Below are 22,532 nucleotides of genomic sequence, written 5' to 3' on the forward strand. Positions count from 1 at the left end.
CAATAATTCAGCTGAAGAAGTTCAGGCATAGCCATTTTTATGGACAATTATGTCCAAGAGGGAAAGGCGCAGTGAGGTTAACTCTATGTGAAAGTGCCTTTTTGATTTGATCTGTTAATCCGGATGAGAAAAATTTATATATCAATTGACCAACCGATCTCAAATATGATAATAAAAACAAATATAAAGACGCGGATAAATTATTTCTAATCAAAAATATATTCAATCCTCCCCGGCGGGGAATCGAACCCCGGTCTCCCGCGTGACAGGCGGGGATACTCACCACTATACTACCGAGGATTTGGGATGACAGCATTGGACAAGATGCCCTGTTCAATTTCGAACCACTGTTTCGAAAAAATTGGGGGTTTGCTGGTTTTGAAACAAACTCTACTCTAAAGGGTTCATTATCTATGAAGGAAAAAAGAGGTAACATTACATAAAAGATTGGAGCGAGAGAAAGAGTCATGTAGCTGTAATCAGTGTGTTAATGGAGAAATGGGCTATGGTCTTGCTTCCTGTATTCCAGGCGAATGAGTATTTTTACTCAGTCACCCATGCTCCCCAAGAAGTTATTGCACCACCGTGAAGAATAGTTTTGTCGAAGGTAGAGGTAAATTGCAATAAAAAGGAGCCTGCATGAAACGGGTGATGGGTTCTCAATTAGTTATCGGAAAAGGAGTTAATTCAGGGCTAGTCGTTTTCAATTTGGTAGACAATGCATTCGTTGAATCCAGAAGCGTATCATGGCCAGGAAAAATGGAACATCGTGGTTGTAAGAAAATAGAGAAGTTAGTGAAATAAAGAGAAAAAAAATATATAACAAGCCTGTTTCCGGCCGGGCTTAAACCGGCGACCTTCCGCGTGTTAGGCGGACGTGATAACCACTACACTACGGAAACCACTGACACACATCGTTTTCATTTTGGAAGCATTCGAGCCTCATTCGGATCCTGCCTCTCTTGAAGAACTACGTGATATAACACCTTTGGCCGATCTATAGACCTGCTGCACAAGGTGTGTTGAGCTTTAAGGAATGAATCAGTAGATCTTCATTACTATCCGTTACGACAATCCGTCAATTCGCAGTGATTGAATGAGTTGATAATCACTTGCTTGTGATTGGGTAGGGCAAAAACTATACATTCTCTGTTGTCTCAATAGTCTTCCAAAAACCAGAGGGAGGGGAGGCGGGTGCTTATTTTCAATTTTGGCCGATAGAAGGGGAGTGAATTATTCGAAGGGGGCGCGTATTTGAGGGAGGCACTAATTGGTGGATTTACGGTATTTAAATTTTGGGCAATATGCCTGTGAACGTTTTTCTGATAGCCGTCAGACGATATCACCGGCAGAAAATACTACTTGGAAAACGGGAAGATAACATAAGCAGGTCATCAAAAGCGGGACAATTATAACGAACTAAAGAATAAGAAAAAAAAATGAAAAAGGAAAGGAAAAAAAGAGAAGAGAACGACAAACCATTTTCTAGTTTGGCAGGAGCAGAGTATCATCCTCGTACTCTTGAAGCTACGGATGGGCCATGGCAGTGTGAATGCGCAGCCGGAATGCAGAGATTTGGCGGAACGTCGTTAGAATGCCCCCTTTAATCGGCATTTTTGTAGTGTTACAGTTCAAACAAAAACGAAATTTGTGAAGTACTAATTCCTTCTCAGACGTGCTTGCAGGGAATCATGGTAGTTGTATTCATCATCTCGGACTGGATATTTGTTTTAATGGATACAACTACCATGATCCCTTGAACTCTTGTCTCAGAAAAAAGAATGGGCCATTATAAACCTCTCACATTAAGAGCATGAAAAATGTTGGTAAAATTGGCAACTAAAACAAGATGTCAGGGTTGAAAAGAAGGATTAAATCAAGGCACCGAGGGGATTTGAACCCATGACCTCCTGTTTACTAGACAGGCGCTCTAACCAACTGAACTACGGCGCCCTCCTCGAGTAAACAGAACAATATACTAAGGCAATAATAATGTGTTATACCTTAGTATAATAGGAGATTACAAGATAATTTTTCAAATAGCACCTCCCAGAGTTAATAATTCGTATACAATTCTCCATGTGAGTATTTTATTTATTCGAGAAAAGCTCGTAGGACACTTCTAATAACAGGACCTCTTGCACCTAATTTGATTCAGGAAAAGCGGTTGTTTATTGCATCAAAACCGCTAGGAACCAAACTAATGAAGCCGATCCAGGTATTATCCGTTATGAATTAAACTACAAGGATTGACTACAATGTCCAAAATATCCAAAAATAATTTTTTAAAAAATATATATATATCCTTTTTTTATCAGAAAAGTTTCTCGTTTTGAGACGAGAAACTTTAAATTTTATTTAAATAAGGGCATCTAATTAGCTTGCTATATTTTTGCCCTTTTCCATTTCTCCTCTTACTTGTCTACTTTATATTTATCTTTGTAATTTTAGAATGGAATAAATAAATAAAATGAAATGAAATGAAATGACTTTTCTCGACCCTCCTTTTGCGATAGTTTAAACAGCCCATCACCTGTCTTACGCAAGTTAGTTTTATGGCATTTTAGCCTTTACCTTCTACAAAACGTTTCGTCGCGGACTGTGTAATAACTTCTTGGGTAGGATGGGTCACTCAGTGAAAATATTGATTGGCCTGGGATACAAAAAGTAAGGTCATAACCCATTTCTCCGTTAACACACTAATACAATTAAAGCTCCATGACTCTTTCTCTCGCTCCCATCCTTTATGTACTGTAACTTTTCTCTTAATAAGAAAGGAACTCTTAAGAACAAAGTTAGTTTCAAACCAGCAAACCTCCATTTATTCTGGGTTTAAACAGGCATCTTGTTCACAATGTTTTACGCCAAATCCTCGGTAGTATAGTGGTGAGTATCCCCGCCTGTCACGCGGGAGACCGGGGTTCGATTCCCCGCCGGGGAGGATTAAATATATCATGGACTTGAAATAGTTTCTCGGCTTTTTTGTTTTTAGATTTTTGAAGTCGGTTCCTCAATTTTTGTTAAAAATAAATAGAAGCAATACCGTTATACTGATTGAAATACATTAAAACAATAACAACGAAAAACAAATCAAATCAAAAACAAACTTCTTCAGTTAAATTGTTGTTTTTATAGCAGAGGAGGATAATTCACTGATTCTTTTACGAATTCCCATCGATCTCATAGAGGTCTCCGTGGCGCAATCGGTTAGCGCGTTCGGCTGTTAACCGAAAGGTTGGTGGTTCAAGCCCACCAGGGGACGATTCCTGTCATGTTTTTTTTGTTCCTAATAGAATACAACGATGCAGTTGTCTTCGTTCCGTTTATCTGAAAAGCTGATCCTTACGCACGGCCGTACGTAAATATAACAAATTGAAGTCAATTTGATTATTACAGTAACAAATTGCCAAATTGTCCCGCCTTCGCTCGTTGACGCACCGCATAAATTGTAAATTCATGTGTCTGTCCGCTTATTGAGAATGTCAAAAGAGATTTTAACCATGATGTCTCAATAGGAATTAGATGGAGGCGCACACACTGTGTTATAATGAATGTTTCCCGTTTCAAGACTTACCATCAATCTTTCTCTTAACCATTTCTATAAAACAATAAATCTGCACCGCATTCTCCTGTTTCCTACCTATTCCTAGCTTAAGCGAAACTAACGCCCGCAAAATGAGCTTTATTCCTCTCTTCTCCACTCTCACCATACACATAATGTAATAAAAAGAAAGTTATAGCATGACGACTTTTGGAATAATACGGTGCACCGTTTTTAAGAACAGAGAAAGTAAACTATTCTTAGCTTTATTCCATCTGTAGAGGAAGCAAAGTGACCGCGCCGGCTGAATTTTAAACGTTTATAACCTCTTTGATTACGTGTAAGTTAAAGCAGCCATGGAATGGAAACAAGTTGGTGTCAAACGGTACTGTACTTGAAGTTTGATGTTTCTCTAACAACTGCATTTTGACAGGCATATTTTTTTCCAAATTGAGTCTGGAAATGAATATATGTTTTTTGGTTTGGGTGGTTCGCTTTCCCAATACACTTCGTGTGATATTCTCTAGAGAATTGTTCTTAATTTATCCAATTATTAATTTTTATATCTATATATATACGTTACTATTTAAAACTTCAAAAGTAAGAATTCTCAAGAGTGTCATTACGTGTTCTGAAACTGGACTACAAACCGTCAAAGCTAAAACAGGTCTTTTCCCTTGTCCCTATTCATGTTTTTCTTAAACTTGGTTAATTAGTTTTAAGTCGTTTTTGGAAGCTTTCTGACGTTTTTAAAATATGAAAATAGTCAAGACAGTGCAGCTAAGTTTGAGTCCGGTTAGCTGCACTCGGACCAAACCGGGTTTATAAAAGGGCGCTATATTGGGTGTTACGTATATGGTTTGTCTTACCATATTTGGAGTAAACATGTGCGTTCTAGTTCTATGTAGCTTACATGTAGTACGCATTAAACGAGTTGAGTTGCATTACAAATGGCGTCTTGTCGTGCCATCCGTAACATGGTGTCAGAAGTGTTTTGTTGATCTTATGGCGAGCTGCAGCGCTCAAGATTACGTCTTCTGGTTGATATTCAGTCAAAGCAGTTACTGAAGCGAAACGAAGCGACAATTCCTTGATTTACGGTACGTACAGCGAATTTCAACATCGACCACGTGCGTTGAAACCCAGCAAAACGATGTCAGACACCGAACAAGATCCTCCACCACCAGCTCCACCGCAAGCTCCACAGCCTACTCCGCCGCCTCAAGTCCTCAGTTTTCCTTCAAATTTTCCAGTACCAAGCGCTATGGTTTGTCGTGGAGATATCACGAGCAACTGGGAATTTTTTAAGCAACAATGGCAAGATTATGAGGTAGCAACGGGTTTGGATCAGAAGAGTCAATCGATCCGATTAGCAACCTTCCGTTCTGTTATGGGAAAGGAGTATCTGCAAATTTTCCTGAATCTGAATTTTGGCACCGAAGTACTGACGATAACTTCAGCATTGAAGGCGCTGGAAAACTATTTCGTACCAAAGAGAAATGTTGTCTATGAGAGGTATGTCTTTAACTCTTGCATTCAAGTACCCGAAGAAACTGTTGATTGCTATGTCAATAGATTAAGAAAACTCGCAGCATCGTGTCAGTTTGGAGCACTTGCAGAAGAAATGATACGTGACAGGCTAGTTATTGGAATACAAGATAAGGGTACAAAAGCTAGATTGCTCAGAGAGAAAGATTTGTCTTTGGATAAAGCTCTTGACATGTGTAAATCAAGTGAAATAACGAATAAGCAGCTAAAGTCGATTCAAAAGGATGAGAAACAAAACAATGAGGAACTGAACTTAGTTCACGTGAAGCGTAAACCGATGCAAGGCAAGAAACCACCAAATCCAAAGAAACCTGACAAAAAATGGAAATGTAAATATTGTGGCCAACAAAAGAAGCATGCCAAGCAGACAGAATGTCCAGCTTATGGTCAACAATGTCGCAATTGTAAAAGAATGAACCACTTCGCCAAAGTGTGTCAGGCAGGCAAAGAGAAGGTTCATGTCGCTGAAGTGGCAGAAGGTTACGAGTCTGAGGAATCATTATTGAAGATAGAAGAAATTACTGCAATTAATGGTAGTGGTAAACAGTTGACATCCAGTATTACCTTTGTGATAGAAGAGCAGTACAAAGAGCAACTAGTATGTCAGTTGGACACTGGTGCAACTTGTAATGTGATCAGTCACAGAAATTTAGTTCAGCTGTTGCAGAATGGTGATCCCCCCTTGTCTAAGTCCAATGCCCAGCTAAAGCTATTTGATGGTAGCTTGATGAAGCCTGTAGGTGAGACCACACTCACAGCAGAGAGAAGGGGCAAGCGTCTGGACCTGAGATTCCAAGTTGTTGAGAGTTCTAACAAACCCCTCTTATCGGCTGAGGCTTGTGAGCAGTTGGGACTTCTCAAAGTGGATATAGATCCTGAAGAGTCCATTCATGTCCTGAAAAGCAGTAGTAACCTGACCAGAGATCAGATTCTTGTTCAGTACAAAGATGTTTTTGAAGGGTTAGGCCATATTGGTGATACAACCATTATCACAGACCCCAGCGTAAAACCAGTGCAGCATTCTCCGCGCCGAGTGCCAGTTCCCCTGCGTGATAAGGTCAAGGCCAAACTTGATGATCTGGAAAGGAAAGGAATCGTGGAGAAAGTCACAGTACCGACCGACTGGATTAGCAGTATGGTGGTTGTCGCAACACCAAATAAGATTACGATTTGTTTGGATCCTAAAGATCTTAACAAGGCAGTCATCCGTCCAAAGTACCAAATGCCTACTCTAGATGAGTTGTTGCCCAAGTTTAGCAATGCCAAAGTGTTTAGTACCTTAGATGCTAAAGATGGGTTTTACCAGGTTGGATTAGATGAGAGCAGCAGTCTCAAGACAACATTCTGGACTCCCTTTGGGCGTTACAAGTATTTGAGGCTACCCTTTGGTATCAACCTGGCTCCAGAAGAGTTCGAATGCAAATTGCATGAGAAGCTTGATAGTCTTCCCGGTGTAGAAGTGATAAGAGATGACATATTGGTCATGGGCTATGGAGAGAATGATGAAGAAGCAAATCGAAATCATGATGAGAACTTGATTCGTCTGCTAGAGCAAGCTCGAAAAGCCAATCTGCGTCTAAACAGCAGCAAGTTGAACCTCAAGAAGTCTGAAGTCAGATTCATGGGACACTTGATCACCAAAGATGGGTTACAGCCAGATCCTGAGAAAGTGAAGGCAGTTCAGGAAATGCCGAGGCCTACATCCAAGAAGGAACTCCTGAGTCTCTTAGGATTCGTTAATTACTTGGCAAAGTTTCTCCCTAGGTTATCAGAGGTCGCCCAGCCACTGAGAGAGATGACAGCAAAGGATGCAAAGTTCATCTGGTCCCAGCATCATGAGACAGCATTCCAGGAAGTGCGAGAGCTTGTAGTCAAACACCCTGTGCTCAAGTATTATGACCTTCAAGAAGAAGTCACAGTGCAATGTGATGCGAGTGAATACGGGTTAGGAGCAGCTTTATTACGAAACGGCCAGCCAGTTGCTTTTGCTTCACGGTCCCTATCACAGACTGAGAGGCAATACGCTCAAATTGAGAAGGAGTGTTTAGCGATTGTCTTCTCCTGCGAAAGGTTCAGTCAATACCTCGCCGGTCGTAAAAAGATAACGGTTGAGTCAGATCACAAACCCTTACAGTCCATTTTCCCGAAGTCAATCCTCTCTGCTCCATGTCGACTACAAAGAATGATGTTGAGGCTACAGCGCTTTAACCTAGAGGTTAAGTACAAGCCAGGTGCACAGATGTATGTTGCCGATCACTTGTCTCGAGCCTCGCTTGCTGTCAAGACGGAGTTGACAGACAACTTTCAAGTTTTCGCTCTTGAACTTGAAACACTTACTCCCTTTGATTCCATCAAAGTGGCTCCAGAAAGGTTAACTCAGCTGCAGAAGTGCACAGCACAAGACCTCGTCTTAGAGAGCCTGAAGACCACTGTTCTAACAGGATGGTCTGAGAGAAGAGAGCAATGCCCAGTACAAGTTCGTGACTACTGGAACTACAGAGAAGAGATTTCACTCCACAATGGTATTCTATTTAAGAGTCAGAGAGTGATTGTCCCCAAAGCCATGAGGCCAGAGATGCTCTCAAGAATTCATTCAAGCCATCAAGGAGTCGCATCATGCCTAAGAAAGGCCAAAGACATCGTGTTCTGGCCTGGAATGAATTCAGAAGTCAAAGCCCTGGTTGAGAGATGTGCTGTCTGTGCCGAGTTTCAGGCTAGGAATGCTAGTCAGCCAATGCAGTCTCATCAACTTCCAGACAGACCTTGGAGTAAAGTGGCTACAGATTTGTTCACTGTTAGTGGAAAGAATTACCTCACAGTCGTTGACTATTACTCAGATTTTGTAGAAGTTAGTGAACTTGAAGATACCACCTCACGTGCAGTTATACAAGTACTCAAAGAACAATTCAGTAGACATGGAATCCCGGACACTGTTGTCTCAGACAACGGATCACAGTACAGCAGTCAAGAATTTCACGAGTTTTCACTCAGCTGGGAATTTAACCATGTGACATCATCACCACACTACCCAAAGTCAAATGGGAAAGCAGAGTCTTCAGTGAAGACAGTTAAACTGCTATTTAAGAAGGCGGACCGAGATGGGAAAGATCCATGGCTATCGCTACTAGACTACAGGAACACACCTACTGAAGGTATAGGTGACAGCCCCGCCCAGAGGCTTATGTCGCGCCGAACACGAACTCTCTTACCAACAGCGTCAAGCCTTCTCCGTCCCAAAGTAAGCGCACATTCTACAGAGAAATTAGAGCGGAAAAGGCAAAAGGCGAAGTTCTACCATGACCGTCATGTGAAGCAGTTACCTGAATTAGAGATTGGACAAGAAGTCAGAAGTGCACCCCTGCGAAAGAACCAAACGTGGAAACCAGCTATTTGTGTCGAGAAACTGTCAGACAGGTCATATGTAGTCCAAGCAGGCAGTGAGACCCTCCGAAGAAACAGGCAGTTTCTGAGACCTGCAGCAGAATCCTCGACACCAGAAAAGCAAAGCACCAAGGTTAGCTCAGATGAGTCAGGAGTAAATCACAAGGAGATACCTAGAGTACCTGAGTTACCTGCTATACCTACTAGGCCTGACAAAGATTCCTTGAATGAAACTGTTGCTGAAGAGACTAATGTTCCAGTGTTAGCACCTCAGAAGACAAGAACCCGGACTGTTCGTCCCCCTTCAAGATTTAAAGATTTTGACATGAAGCGTTAAGCAAAGGCTAGACTTTGAACACTTTAAGTTTGTTTTAGCAAGCTCGGATAAACTGATTTAGTTTGACATAGAACACTTTCAGAAACAAAGTGGATTTGTGTAAGTTTGTTTTAGGCTAGTGTTTGCCAGATATTTGTTTATTAGTTTTTCTTTTTTTAAAGAAAGGGAGATGTTACGTATATGGTTTGTCTTACCATATTTGGAGTAAACATGTGCGTTCTAGTTCTATGTAGCTTACATGTAGTACGCATTAAACGAGTTGAGTTGCATTACAAATGGCGTCTTGTCGTGCCATCCGTAACATTGGGGAAAATATCCGCCTCATAATCGACATTATGGAATATACTAAGAGGCATAACATCCCAGGCATTCTAGTGTCTCTAGACTTCAGAAAAGCTTTTGACTCACTTGAATGGCCCTTTATAATGAGAACACTGGATGTCTTCAATTTCGGTACGAGTATTCAAAAATGGGTTAGCACCTTTTACACCAACATAGAGAGTGCAGCATTAAACAATGGTTTTTTGACAAACTGGTTTCGGCCGTCTAGAGGAGTCCGTCAGGGGTGCCCACTATCCCCGTATTTGTTTATTCTTTCAGCAGAAATAATGGCCAATAAAATCCGACAAGACCTACACGTCAAAGGAATTGAAATATTAGGAAAAGAACTGAAACTGAGCCAGTATGCAGATGATACAAATCTTTTGTGTGCTGACCTGGCCTCTGTCGAAAAGGCCTTAGAAATAATCGATAACTTTGGTACGCTAGCGGACCTTAAATTAAACCGGAAGAAAACAAAAAGCGCTCTGGTTGGGAAAATTGAAAAATAATAAGGGCAATCCATTACAACTGAAATGGTTACATAACCCGGTTAAAATCTTAGGAATCCATGTTTCGTACGACGAAAAGGGAAATAACCAACATAATTTCAACCACAAGTTACAAAAATTGCAAACAAATCTGGACCTGTGGAGGGCACGTGACCTTACACTATTTGGGAGAGTACTAATCATAAAATCTCTGGCATTATTACAACTCGTTTACTTAGCATCAAATCTCAATGTACCTCAAGAAATAATACCAATAATCAAAACAAAACTGTTCAGATTTCTATGGAAAAACAAAAAAGACAAAATAAAAAGAGAAGGGCTCTATCAAGATCGAGATAAAGGGGGTATACGTATGATCGATGTAGAAACTATGATAAAGGCACTGAGGTTAGCTTGGATTCCGAGACTTTTCGCACCGGGAAGAAAAAACTGGAAAACTGTCCAGACCATTATCTAGGAAAATACGGCGGTCTGAGCTTTCTTTTAAGATGTAACTACGACACAAAATATATCGACGGTTTGCCATTATTTTATAAAGACATTTTAAAATTTTTTAATGAATTGAAAACCTTGTATAACTATGACAGAGGACAGGATATGATCGTATTCAATAACAAAGAAATCCTCGTTGGAGGGAAGCCAATTTTCATCAGTGAATGGCTTAACAACAACATTCTTTTTATACAAGACCTGTTGAACAACAATGGCCAGTTTATGTCTTATCAAGAATTTAAAAACAAATTCGCTCGCAAAACAAACTTTCTCCAATTTTATCAAGTTGTAAGTGCGATACCGAAGCATCTAGCCACAAAAGCGAAAAACACATTACCACCAGAAAGCGAACCATACATCGAGAACAACCCTCTTTTTCAACTAGACGACTTGACAGAATTAACTTAGTCAAAGCCAAAACTAGGGACTTCTATTGTTTAATTCACAAAACAGTTCACACGAGGTGTCAAACTGGCCCAACGAAATGGAATCAAACCATGCATGCAGGGAGACATGGGAAAAAATATTTTCCTCGCTGAAAAACATTTGTAAGGAAACAAAATTAAAAGAATTTCAATTCAAACTTATTCATAGAATTGTTGTAACAAAAAGGAACTTTTTAGATAAGGAATCAAAACGGATGATGAATGCCTCTATTGCGCTGAACATGATTCAATCGATCACACATTTAATGATTGCGAATTTGTTAAGAGCTTTGTTAAAAACGCCATCGACTGGTTTAATGCTGTCAATAATTCGAATTTTAGTCCAACAATAGAAGAAAAACTATTTGGCATCATGCCCGGCTCATACGATAAAACATTATTAAAGAAATTTAATTATACGATCTTGTTTATGAGATTCTACATCTACACTTGTAAGATGCAAAACAAGGCTATTCACCTCTCCACTTTCGTTGATAAAGTGTTAACCAAATACAGAATAGAACGTCTTTCTTAATAATTAAATAGGAAAAAACACCCCTCCTCCAAAGCATTATAAGCGGCATCCACTTGTACACACACCTATTTCACTTAAATATTTTAATTGGCACTAGTAACAATGTAAATACTGTACTTGTAAACACACTTATATTATGTTATATTATGTTATATTATATTATATTATATTATATTATATTATATTACTTTTATATTATAATTAGCACTTGTAATAATGTAAATACTGCTCTTGTAACAATGTAAATACTGTACCTGTAAGCACATGCAGATAACAAATAAAATTAAAAAAAAAAAAAAAAAAGACGTTGCAGCTAAAATGGCGGCTGATCGGATATTCTGACGTAATTATCACGTGATATGACATAAGTGTGTTCTTAGGCTTACTATATACTCTCTAAGCCACATTATCATTGCTGAAATAATCTTAAGGTTCTTACTTGGGTCAGACTTGGCCCAACCTTGGCTGCGGAAGGTCAAATATATCCCGCTCTGAATAGGGTGAAGGTATCGTACGACCTGGTTTCCGTAGTGTAGTGGTTATCGCGTCCGCCTCACACGCGGAAGGTCGCCGGTTCAAGCCCGGCCGGAAACAGGCTTCCTATATTTTTTCCCCCTCTTTTGACCAACTTCTTTATTTTCTCACAACTACGATGTTTTATTTTTCCTGGTTGTGGCACGCCACTGTTTTCAAATAATACATTTTCTATGAAATTGAAGACGTCTAACCCTCCAACGTATGGAAAGATATTAGCAAACTGTTTGGAGGCTTTTCTTGTCTCTACATTTAAAAGTTTATAGTGCAAGTTCATGGCGTGGCATAGAGGTCATAACAGTGTTGGAAGGAGAGTGGTTATGATTTCTGTGTTCCAATCAGGATATAAGAATTAGATTTTCTGATTTTTCATAAAAAGTTTACCATCTATTCCCGGTATATCTATAAGGTAAAAATAAATTGTTTTAGTACAGTTGTCATAACTTATGACGACTGTATATTTTGTTTACTGGTAAACGTATATTTTTACAAATGAGAAGGAATTTACCTCCTCAAACATAAGGCAGACCTCAGCCCATAGAGACCTGGGTCCATAAGGTTACTTATCATTTATCTCTCGTCAAGTGACACCTAGAACCAAAGAGCAGGGGAAAAAAAGGAAAAAAAGGCAGCAAGAACTTATGTTTCCGGCCGGGCTTGAACCGGCGACCTTCCGCGTGTTAGGCGGACGTGATAACAACTACACTACATGTCTAAGACAAATAATTCGACTAAATTCGTCTCAGACGAAAGAAACGTCTAAGATGAATATTTTGCCCAGGACAAACAAAACTTCTAAGACGAATAATTCGTCTACGAAAAATAAAAGAGTAGGACCGATAACGGTAAAAAGAAGTATTATGCTTATTCTGTACGAAGTAAAATAAACCCAAAACAAAACAAAGAAAACGAAAAACCAATCAAATCGAAAACAATTTTTTTTTTCAGTTATACCAGAGGAAGATATAATTCACTGATTGTTTTTTCTAATTGGTAACGCATCCATAGAGGTCTCCGTGGCGCAATCGGCTAGCGCGTTCGGCTGTTAACGGAAAGGTTGGTGGTTCAAGTCCACCCGGGGACGCTTTAGTTTATTATCATTCTTTGTTTTTTTTTCAAAAGATCACACTAACTAGAATACAACGACGCAGGCTGTATCTAAATACCGTCTTTCCCCAATTTTATCATTAGTTGAAGGATCTAGAAGCTGTGAATTCACTTTCCTTGTCAACCCGTTATTGCGCAAGCAAGTTACGGGTCGTGGTGGTGAATCAGATAATGCAAATTAGAGTTGGTCGATGATCACTTTCCATCGCGATTCCTCCGCTTTGCAGGTTCACTTATTGTTTGAAATCTCCAGGACAACATGATACGAAACTGCGAGTAATTCAAGTAAGAAGAAAAACGATCTTCAGTCAAAAAGTCATCCATTCTTCCCTGGTGGGGAATCTATCGGTCCTTTTCATAACCATTTCTTTGAACCATAACTTGAGCCATACTTCATTAGTTTCGTTGATGTTATAATTTGAACGGCATTTTCTTGCATTCTACCTTCATGTATTCCCAACATAAGCTTAACTCCTGCATATTAGCTCCATTCTTCTTCTTATCCACTCCCACGGTACACATAATGTGATAAAATGTAAAGATGTTGGACGACCAGCTTGGTGACATGGGACTACTTGCCTAACGTAGTCTCCGTAGTGTAGTGGTTCTCACCTCCGCCTAACACGCGGAGGGTCGCAGGTTCAAGCCCGGCCGGAAACAGACTTTATTATAAATTTTATTTCTTTTGTTTTCACTAACTTCTTGATTTTCCCAAAACTACGATGTTTCGTTTTTTTTCCTGGTTATGGTACGCAACTGTATTTAAAAGCATGCATTTCTTTTTAGCAAATTAAAGGCGTCTTACCTTCGATTCCAACGTATTAGAGAGCTTAAGCGACCCCGAGGACAACGCCTAGTGAAAAAAGGAATTTCTATTTTACTTTCGATTTTTGCAGTTGTCTACGGAGGATTAATAACGGATAATATCCAGGTATGTTTCATTTGGCTTCATTTTTTTGAAACAAAGAAAAAAAGGAGAGAACTGCTAAGGTTTTGAAACCTGCCTCCGGGGGGGTTTCAATAAAATAAAATAATAAAATAAAAAAAACCTCTTTTCCTGCATCTAAATAAATATGTCGAATTGGTCCTATCAAAAGAAGTCTTTGGAACTCTGGATAAGTGTTTTGAGACTCCTCAGGTTAATTATCTGCCAATCTCCTATTATACTAAGGTGTAACACATTATTATTGCCTTAGTGTATTGTATTGTATCCTCAAGGAGGGCGCCGTAGCTCAGTTGGTTAGAGCGCCTGTCTCGTAAACAGGAGGTCATGGGTTCAAATCCCATCGGTGCCTTAAGTTCCTTCTTTTCAACCTTGAAATCTTGTTTTAGTTACCATTTTTACCAAAATTTGTCATGTTTTCAAACGCGAGAGGTTTAGAGTTGCTATTAGTACCTCTCAAATTTTCTTTTTGTTCGAACTTAAAAGCTAAAAGAAGGGCCGCTAGAAAGGAATTCCAACGCCTTTCCGTTCATTTCAGGTGTGCATTCAAACTGCCAGGGCTTACCCGTAGCTCTAAGAGTAAAAAAACTACGAGGAGAAAACTCGAATTCTGCCAAACTGGGAAACGTTTTGTTATTCGTTACTCTTTTTCATAATTGTTCGACTTTTTATAGTTTTCACATGACCCGGTTTAATGTATTTTCCGCTGTTATTCCAAGTAATTAGTCGCAGTTGTTTTCGTCTCACACCTGCCGCACCCACTATTGTGCATTCTGTTTTGCATGGATGTCCTGATTGGCCAGTTATTAGTATTTATACTCTCCGCTGTCTCTTGAGTACCATTCACGCTCGCAGTTCCATACAGCTTATTCATCTTTCTGGTTTACGCCCCCCCCCCCCCCCCCGTTTACTGCAGGTTTCGTCATTGCTTTTATCTTTCAGGCCGTAGAGACACTTCTGGCGACTTCTTTCGCTGTTTCAAATGCGGCAAATTTGGACACTGGGCCAAGGACTGTAGATCCATGTTCTGGCCGGGAAGTTACCAGTCCCCTAGCTGCAATTCTTGCCCTGGAATCTCCTACAACAAGCCAACCGCAGGCCAATCAACTCAACCAAAGCAATGAAGATGACTTGGCGCAGGTAGATCAAATTACACAGAATTACGAACTTGAAAGCGGACATTCATTAAGTGTTAAGGGTAATTTGAAGAATAATTTACGTTTCTGGAGATCTATAGGTGCTCCGGATTTTATTTTGTCTATTATTGAAAACGGCTACAGGCTGCCGTTCATCAGTTTTCCGTTGGCCGTAAAGCTAAGAAATAATAATTCAGCTCGACTTCATGCTGATTTTGTGGACCAAGCTGTTCTTGAGCTTGTTAACTCTGGTCGGGTGCGTATGGTTAATGAGCAGCCTTTTGTAGTAAATCCCTTGTCAGTTTCTATACAGCCATGCGGTAAAAAGAGGTTAATTCTTGATTTGCGCCATGTCAATAAGTCATTAATTAAGCAAAGCGTTAAGTACGAGGACTGGAAAATTGCTATGGCTTATTTTGCGAAAGACGCGTACATGTTTTCCTTTGATTTAAAAAGCGGTTATCACCATATCGACATTGCGCAAGAGCACCAAACTTTTCTTGGGTTTTCATGGCGGGCGTCTGATTCCATTAATGAAGTATTTTATGTTTTCACTGTGCTCCCATTCGGTCTTTCCTCTGCCCCTTACGTTTTGACAAAGGTTTTGAAGCCTTTAGAAAAGTATTGGAGAATAATAATAATAATAATAATAATAATAATAATAATAATAGATTTATATAGCGCCATATCCATGACTCATGGCGCTTTACAGTAAAAAATGTTATTAAAAATAAAATTTACATTAAAAATTTACATCAGTGATAAAAAATTACTAACAAATAAAATAGCTAAGCTCTAAAAATGAAAGTAAAACTAGGAATCATTAAAACCTTTAAATAAAAACTGACCAACTTAACTAAGTGGCTGACTAACTAACTAGCTAAACTATCTAATCTACTAATTAACTAACTAACCAAAAGTCTAGTTATAAAATTTGTTAAAAAGATATGTCTTTATACAAGTCTTAAAATCTGATAGCGAGCCGCTCCCTCTTATATTGTTCGGAAGAGAGTTCCATAGGCTAGGTGCTACAAAAGAGAAACCGCCTATGACCATAGCCTATTAACTTGACAGGTGGTACTTTCAAGAGGTTTTTGGAGGAGGATCGAAGATTTCTGCTTGGTACATAAGGCTCTAGCAGTTCAGTAATGTAATTAGGGGCCTGGCCGTTGAGCGCTTTATAGGTAAAAAGTAAAATCTTATAGTTGATGCGCTGGCTTATTGGAAGCCAGTGTAGCTGCTTTAAAACCGGCTTGATATGATCGTATTTCCTTGTTCTAGTAACAACGCGAGCCGCAGCATTCTGGACATTTTGTAGACGATCTATCAAAAATTTTGGTAGTCCATATAGAAGCGAGTTGGCGTTATCTAGTTTGGAAGTGATGAATGCATGTACTAACTTTTCAGTGTCTGCTGGAGATAGACAGACTCTTATCCTGCTAATGTTTCTAAGATGGAAGAAACAGGCCTTGCAGGTACTGGTAACATGCTTTTCCAGTGACATGTACTCATCAAAGATGACTCCAATGTTCTTTGCAGAAGTAGATGGCTCGATCTGTTCACCAGACACATCGACGTGGTCTATTAATGGGGGTGGACGATGTCGTGCGCTCAAGATCAAAAGCTCCGTCTTTCCTCTGTTTAGTTTCAGCTTATTGCACACCATCCACGAGTCGATCTCAGAAACACATGCTTCTATTTTAGCTATAGAACCAGGTTGTTCGGCGTAGTTGGGCTTAAATGAGAGGTAGAGCTGGGTGTCATCAGCGTATAGATGGTAGTTAAGTCCGTGCCGTTTGATGATGTCCCCGATGGGCGATGTGTATAACAAATACAGGATTGGCCCTAAAACGGATCCCTGGGGAACACCGTAGCGAAGTTCTTTCATCTCTGACTTGGTTCCGTCAATCATCACAAACTGCTTTCGGTCTTGAAGATAGGATCGAAACCATTTTAGCGCATTTCCTTTCACGCCGTAGCGTTTTTCCATTCTTTCTAATAGCAGTTTATGGTCGACGGTATCAAACGCCGCAGACATGTCCAACAGTAGCAGGATAACGCATTTCTGATTATCTATCTCACAGGAGAATACAGGGTCTTTGTATAGCCATCTTCTTGGACGATGGTTGGGCGATTGTTCAGGATAGAGAAAGTTGTCGCACTAAGGCCCTAGCTGTAAGGGGGGATTTGTATAACGCGGGTTTTGTCGTTAACGAAGACAAATCGGTATGGGAACCCACCCAAGTATTGGACTGGTTGGGTATAACCTGGAATTCTGCACTGGGTACTTTAAAAACTGTAGAAAGAAGAATTCTTAAGGTCATCAATACAATTGATCATATTATTGAAGCCGATTTCAAAGTGTCTGCCAGAGAGTTGGCCTCCTTCACAGGTCAAATTATTTCCACCGGGCCTGTAGTTGGTAACATTGGCAGGATAATGACCAGACATTGTGTCTTGTCCACCTTGTGCAAAGATAACTGGGATTGTATATTCAGTCTCGACGATTACTGCAAGGAAGAACTGTATTTTTGGAAGGAAAATATGGTTAATATCAACTCTAGGTATTGCTTTGTAAGTAAAGATCCTAGTTATTTTGTATATTCGGATGCCAGTGCTACCGGAGGTGGAGCAATTATTGACTTTAACAATGATTTTGTGTGCCACAAAATGTGGTCGGAGAACGAGAGAGTTCAAAGTTCAACGTGGAGGGAGTTGTCTGTTATTGAGTTTTCATTGCAATCATTTGCCTCAGTGTTGGAAGGATCACACGTTAAGTGGTTTACTGATAGCCAAGCAGCTGCTAAGATTGTTGACGTGGGCAGCATGAAGTTAGGTTTGCAAAAGATGGCCCGAAGGATTTTTGATATTTGTATTCGATCGGGGATTCATTTAGAAGTGCAATGGATCCCTCGCACTTCGAATCAGCAAGCTAATTATATAAGTCGTTTAATTGATACTGATGATTGACAAATTACTGAAGAATTTTTTCTTTTCCTTGATGGCCGGTGGGGCCCGCATAGTGTTGATTGTTTCGCCAATTATTATAATCACAAGCTCCCCAAATATTTTTCGAGGTTTTGGAACCCCAATACTTCGGGTGTTGATTTTTTCTTTCAGTCTCTTCGAGGAGAAAATTGCCTAGTAGTCCCTCCAGTTGGTATCGTCCCACGCGTATTGCATTATTTGAAATCTCAGCGGGCCGTTGGTACGCTCGTTGTACCTCTTTGGCCTTCGGCTCATTTTTGGCCTTTAATTACACACAAGTATAGTTGTTATCTTGTGGCTCAAAGTATTCATATCGGGAATGAGGTTCTAACCCGCGGAAGAAACCTTAATTCGCTCTTAGGGTCTGGTCTTTTCACAGGAAATATCATTGCCTTTAGATTGAAATTTACTGAGTAATTTATTGGACGGTGTGTCCATTAGCCTAATGTTTATTTACATTTGGTGGCGCTGGCCAAAGCAATATGTTGTTTATCTATGTGGCACTGGCCTAATTAATAGTCTGTCATTTCATGTGGCGCTGTCTTAAACAGCGTATAGTTGATTTATGTGGCGCTGGCCCAATCAATGGGTTTTTGATTTACGCGGCACTGGTCCATTCAATAGTCTATCGTCTTATGTGGCACTGGCCCCAACAATGATCGATTTTTATACGGCTCTTTTTTGTTCTTTTATTATATATGTTTTGTTCTTCTCTTTCCAGGTAATCTTATCAAGTAATCCCTGGAAAGGCTTTCAACAATTTTCTTCAATCAACGTTTATGAGGTTTTAGAAGCTATGTTGAAGTCCAGGGCGGATACAACTACTAAAGCCTACGTTCGCGTTATTAGAAAGTTCTTGGGGTGGTCTAAAAGTAGACATTTCAACATGCAGTTACCTTTTCCCCTTAGTGTTGTTTCTCTATATTGATTTGAAGTTCAGTTCAGTCTTGCACCTCTAGTTCCTCAGTAATTTTAGCCCATGCTGCCCTTAAATGGTTACATTCTTTTGTCCCTAGTTTGGATCGTAATCCTTTGGATAGTGAATTTTGCAGGAATATTATCGAATCTGCTAAACGCCAGAAATCACAGCCAGTTATGAAAAAGAAGCCTATTACCACATACATCATAAGGAGTATTTTAGATACTCATAACAAGAAAGATGTTAATTTAAAGAATCTTCGTATCGCTGCGTTATGCTCTTTAGCTTTTGCAGGATTTTTTCGTTACGACGAATTATGCAATATTGTTCCTAAGCATATTGAATTTCACAGCGATTATATAAGAATCTTTGTACCTCGTAGTAAGACGGATGTTTATAGGGAAGGGAATTTCGTCTTTATTAGTGCATCCAGGTCGAAGTACTGTCCTGTTGGTGTTTTACAACGGTATTTAGATTTGTCTGGTATTGACTTATGTAGTTCTCTCCCTTTATTTAGACCGCTTGTTTTTCACCGTAGTAGTTCTAGCTATACCCTGAGAAGTGGAAAGATTTCTTATACTACTTGTAGAGATATCTTAAGGGATACCTTAAGTCAGCTGGGCCTCAACCCTAGTGATTATGGTCTTCATAGTTTAAGATCCGGTGGTATTACATCTGCGGTACGTAATAGTAGTAACTCGATTCCAGAAAAACTTCTTAAAATACATGGTAGATGGAAATCTGATTCTGCCAAGGATATGTATGTTGAAGAGAGCCTTGAAAACAAGTTACAAGTAACTAATTATTTAGGTTTGTAATGCATTTTCGAGCGTATATTAATTTCTCCATACAGTAGTGTGTAAAAAATTGTAAAAAAAAAACAACAAAAAACAAAAACAAAAACAAAAACAAACAACAACAACAACAACTTTGTTTGTATTACGGGAATTTAAGGGTAAAATGATTTACCTTCGTTTGAGCGAAGCGAATTAGAACGTAACGTTATTTTTTGCCAATGTGATGTCGTTGACCCCATAAGAAAAACGTTCCGACGCATTTTGCCCAACATCTGAATAATCAAACAAACAAACAACTTTATAAAGAAACAAACAAACAAAAAGACCAACAGATAATGGAGAATCTACGGTAGGAAGAAAAGCGACTTCCTGTCAAAAATGTATGTTGTCCTCCCCGGCGGGGAATCGAACCCCGGTCTCCCGCGTGACGGGCGGGGATACTCACCACTATACTACCGAGGATAAGACTTGTGGAAATTAAAAACAAAACATAATCAAATGTTTATTACTGGTAGGTGATCTGTGGTTGCAGGGTATCTTTATTTATCAAATGAAGTCGGCTATAGATTTATACTGTATTGCATTGCATTGTATTGTATTGTATTGTATTGTTTTCGAGTGTACCTCTGTTAAGACTGATTTCCTCGGTTCCTTATAAAGAAAATGAATTCAATCACTCATTCAGTCACTCAGTCAGTCAGTCAGTCAGTCAGTTAGTCAGTCAGTCAGTCAGTCGGTCGGTCGATCGGTTGGTCGGTCAGTCAGTCAGTCAGTCAGTCGGTACGTCAAAATTTTCAAATACATCTAAACGCTTTTCAATACGAGAACTCGAGTCACCGGCTTAGGATCGATCCGTAAAGTGAAAAACTGTGACCTCTTACTTGGAAATACTGCATTTGCGAGACCTTGGTCACAGTTTTTCACTGCACGGACCGACCGTAAGCCGTTGAACAACATATCTTTCATTTCCTTAAACGTGCACTTTTGAATTTGTCGCATTTAAAAACATGACATACTTTGGTAAAATTGGTATCTAAAACAAGATATCAGGGTTGAAAGGAAGGATCAATTCAAAGGCATCGATGGGATTTGAACCCATGACCCCCTGATTACTAGACAGGCGCTTTAACCAACTGAGCTTCGGCGCCCTGCTTGAGGACACAGAACAATACACCTCTTTTTTCTAGGTTATGATAATGTGTTAAACTAAGTATTAGAGGAGATTGCATGATATTCCTCCTTGGAGTACCTTATCTGATATCAATTAAATGTACAAGTTTATAATGCCCAAAATAATATATGCCTTGTTCATCATCAGAAAGTTTAACGTTTCTCGTTTTAAAACTTTTCTCAATCTTTTCTTGATATCCTAGACAACCCATCACCCGTTTTGTTGGTAACCTTTTAAAGCACTTTAGCCTCTTCCTTCGGCAAAACTCGTCGTCAGGAACTGTGCAATAACTTCTCGAGGAGGATGAGTTACTCAGTGAAAATATTATTTCCCGTGGAATACAGAAATTAAGACCATAGCCCATCTCTCCATTAACAGACTGATAAAAGTTCCATGCCTCTTCTTTCACTTCTATCCTTTATATGAGGTTACCATTTTTCTAAGAAAGGTGGATGAAGCACCCCTCCGAGCAGAGTTAGTTTCAAAATCAGCAAACCTCAATATATGTTTTTTTTCTGAAATATTCCAGCCTCAACAGGGCATCTTGTCTCAAGTTGTTATCCAAATGCTCGGTAGTATAGTGGTGAGTATCCCCGCCTGTCACGCGGAAGACCGGGGTTCGACTCCCCGCCCGGGAGAATTGAATAGTTTTGACTAGGAATAATTTTTCCGTGTGTTTTTTTCTTTCTTTAGATTTTTGAGATTTAATGGTCAACTTTTATAACGGTAAAAAAAAAAATGTACTATGCTTATTCTGTACGAAGTAAAATAAAAACAAACCAAAAAAAAAAACAACAACAACAACAAAAAAAAACAACAACAAAAAAAAAAAGCACGAAAAACCAATCAAATCGAAAACAATTTTTTTTTTCAGTTATACAAGAGGAAGATACAATTCTCTCATTGTTTTTTCTAATTCGTAACGCATCCATAGAGGTCTCCGTGGCGCAATCGGTTAGCGCGTTCGGCTGTTAACCGCACCAATGAAAAAACCCTTTAATTCTCTGCGGAGGAAAGAGCTCATATCGCACACTAGCCACTGAACAAACGATAAGTGTAACTAATCATCATCAGAGACCGTTTCCAGGTTAGTGGGGGCACTGAGGAAACGTCGAAACGGTGGGTAGAAAATCGGTAAACAAAAGGTGGAGAGAAAGCGAGGAGCTGCCCCTGATCTGAGGACTGAGAGAATGACTCAGTTCAAAACAGCTCTCTGTGATCATAAACGCTGGATTCTTCTTGGGCATAAAATCGCTTTGCATAATCATGCCCAATCGGCGGGTAGCGCGTTCACAGTACGTCTTGTGTGTTCTAATAAGAAGCCTATGCTTAGCTAGCTGTTCATCATAGTCTTCCTCGTTTAACAAGATTTACTCAGAAAGTTCAAAAAGGGAAAGAAAGAGAGACTGAAATTAAGAAAAATAAAGTATGTTTCCGGCCGGGCTCGAACCGGCGACCTTCCGCGTGTTAGGCGGACGTGATAACCACTACACTACGGAAACCACATGGAAAGAATTGTTGTTATCTTGGAATTTTTCCGACATACAGATTGACAGACAGACCGACCGACCAACCGACCGACCGACCGACCGACCGACAAACCGACAGGCCGAGAGAACGACAGATCGACAAACTGACAGACTGATTGAACGAATAAATATTTTTTTTTACAATAAGAAACAGAGATACTCTCAAAAACAGCAGATATTAAATATTGGGGGGAAGAAAAATAGTCCTTAATTCAACGAAGCAACTGCCAGATTCAAGGAGTTGAGTCTAGTTATTAATGCAAATCTGGCATGTTCCTTAGTAGCATAGTGGTGAGTTTCCCCGCCTGTCACGCGGGAG

The 22,532-nt window shown here is 39.7% G+C and overlaps 11 non-coding genes across 11 annotated transcripts; 5 read left to right on the forward strand and 6 right to left on the reverse strand.

Moving 5' to 3' along the window:
• Positions 1 to 228: 228 nt before the first annotated feature.
• Positions 229 to 300, reverse strand: Trnad-guc (transfer RNA aspartic acid (anticodon GUC)). Its single transcript has one exon. It is a non-coding gene; the product is annotated as a tRNA-Asp (tRNA).
• Positions 301 to 829: 529 nt separating this feature from the next.
• On the reverse strand, positions 830 to 902 carry Trnav-aac (transfer RNA valine (anticodon AAC)). The gene has a single exon. It is a non-coding gene; the product is annotated as a tRNA-Val (tRNA).
• Positions 903 to 1,879: 977 nt separating this feature from the next.
• On the reverse strand, positions 1,880 to 1,953 carry Trnat-agu (transfer RNA threonine (anticodon AGU)). Its single transcript has one exon. It is a non-coding gene; the product is annotated as a tRNA-Thr (tRNA).
• A 916-nt stretch (positions 1,954 to 2,869) lies between these two features.
• Positions 2,870 to 2,941, forward strand: Trnad-guc (transfer RNA aspartic acid (anticodon GUC)). Its single transcript has one exon. It is a non-coding gene; the product is annotated as a tRNA-Asp (tRNA).
• Positions 2,942 to 3,188: 247 nt separating this feature from the next.
• Trnan-guu (transfer RNA asparagine (anticodon GUU)) lies at positions 3,189 to 3,262 on the forward strand. Its single transcript has one exon. It is a non-coding gene; the product is annotated as a tRNA-Asn (tRNA).
• Positions 3,263 to 11,610: 8,348 nt separating this feature from the next.
• Trnav-cac (transfer RNA valine (anticodon CAC)) lies at positions 11,611 to 11,683 on the forward strand. The gene has a single exon. It is a non-coding gene; the product is annotated as a tRNA-Val (tRNA).
• A 582-nt stretch (positions 11,684 to 12,265) lies between these two features.
• Positions 12,266 to 12,337, reverse strand: Trnav-aac (transfer RNA valine (anticodon AAC)). Its single transcript has one exon. It is a non-coding gene; the product is annotated as a tRNA-Val (tRNA).
• A 296-nt stretch (positions 12,338 to 12,633) lies between these two features.
• Positions 12,634 to 12,707, forward strand: Trnan-guu (transfer RNA asparagine (anticodon GUU)). Its single transcript has one exon. It is a non-coding gene; the product is annotated as a tRNA-Asn (tRNA).
• A 1,244-nt stretch (positions 12,708 to 13,951) lies between these two features.
• Positions 13,952 to 14,025, forward strand: Trnat-cgu (transfer RNA threonine (anticodon CGU)). Its single transcript has one exon. It is a non-coding gene; the product is annotated as a tRNA-Thr (tRNA).
• Positions 14,026 to 19,903: 5,878 nt separating this feature from the next.
• On the reverse strand, positions 19,904 to 19,975 carry Trnad-guc (transfer RNA aspartic acid (anticodon GUC)). Its single transcript has one exon. It is a non-coding gene; the product is annotated as a tRNA-Asp (tRNA).
• A 2,138-nt stretch (positions 19,976 to 22,113) lies between these two features.
• On the reverse strand, positions 22,114 to 22,186 carry Trnav-aac (transfer RNA valine (anticodon AAC)). Its single transcript has one exon. It is a non-coding gene; the product is annotated as a tRNA-Val (tRNA).
• Positions 22,187 to 22,532: the final 346 nt, after the last annotated feature.

The sequence above is a fragment of the Orbicella franksi genome, chromosome 9 (genome assembly GCF_964199315.1).
Source record: "Orbicella franksi chromosome 9, jaOrbFran1.1, whole genome shotgun sequence".
Lineage (NCBI taxonomy): Eukaryota > Metazoa > Cnidaria > Anthozoa > Scleractinia > Merulinidae > Orbicella > Orbicella franksi.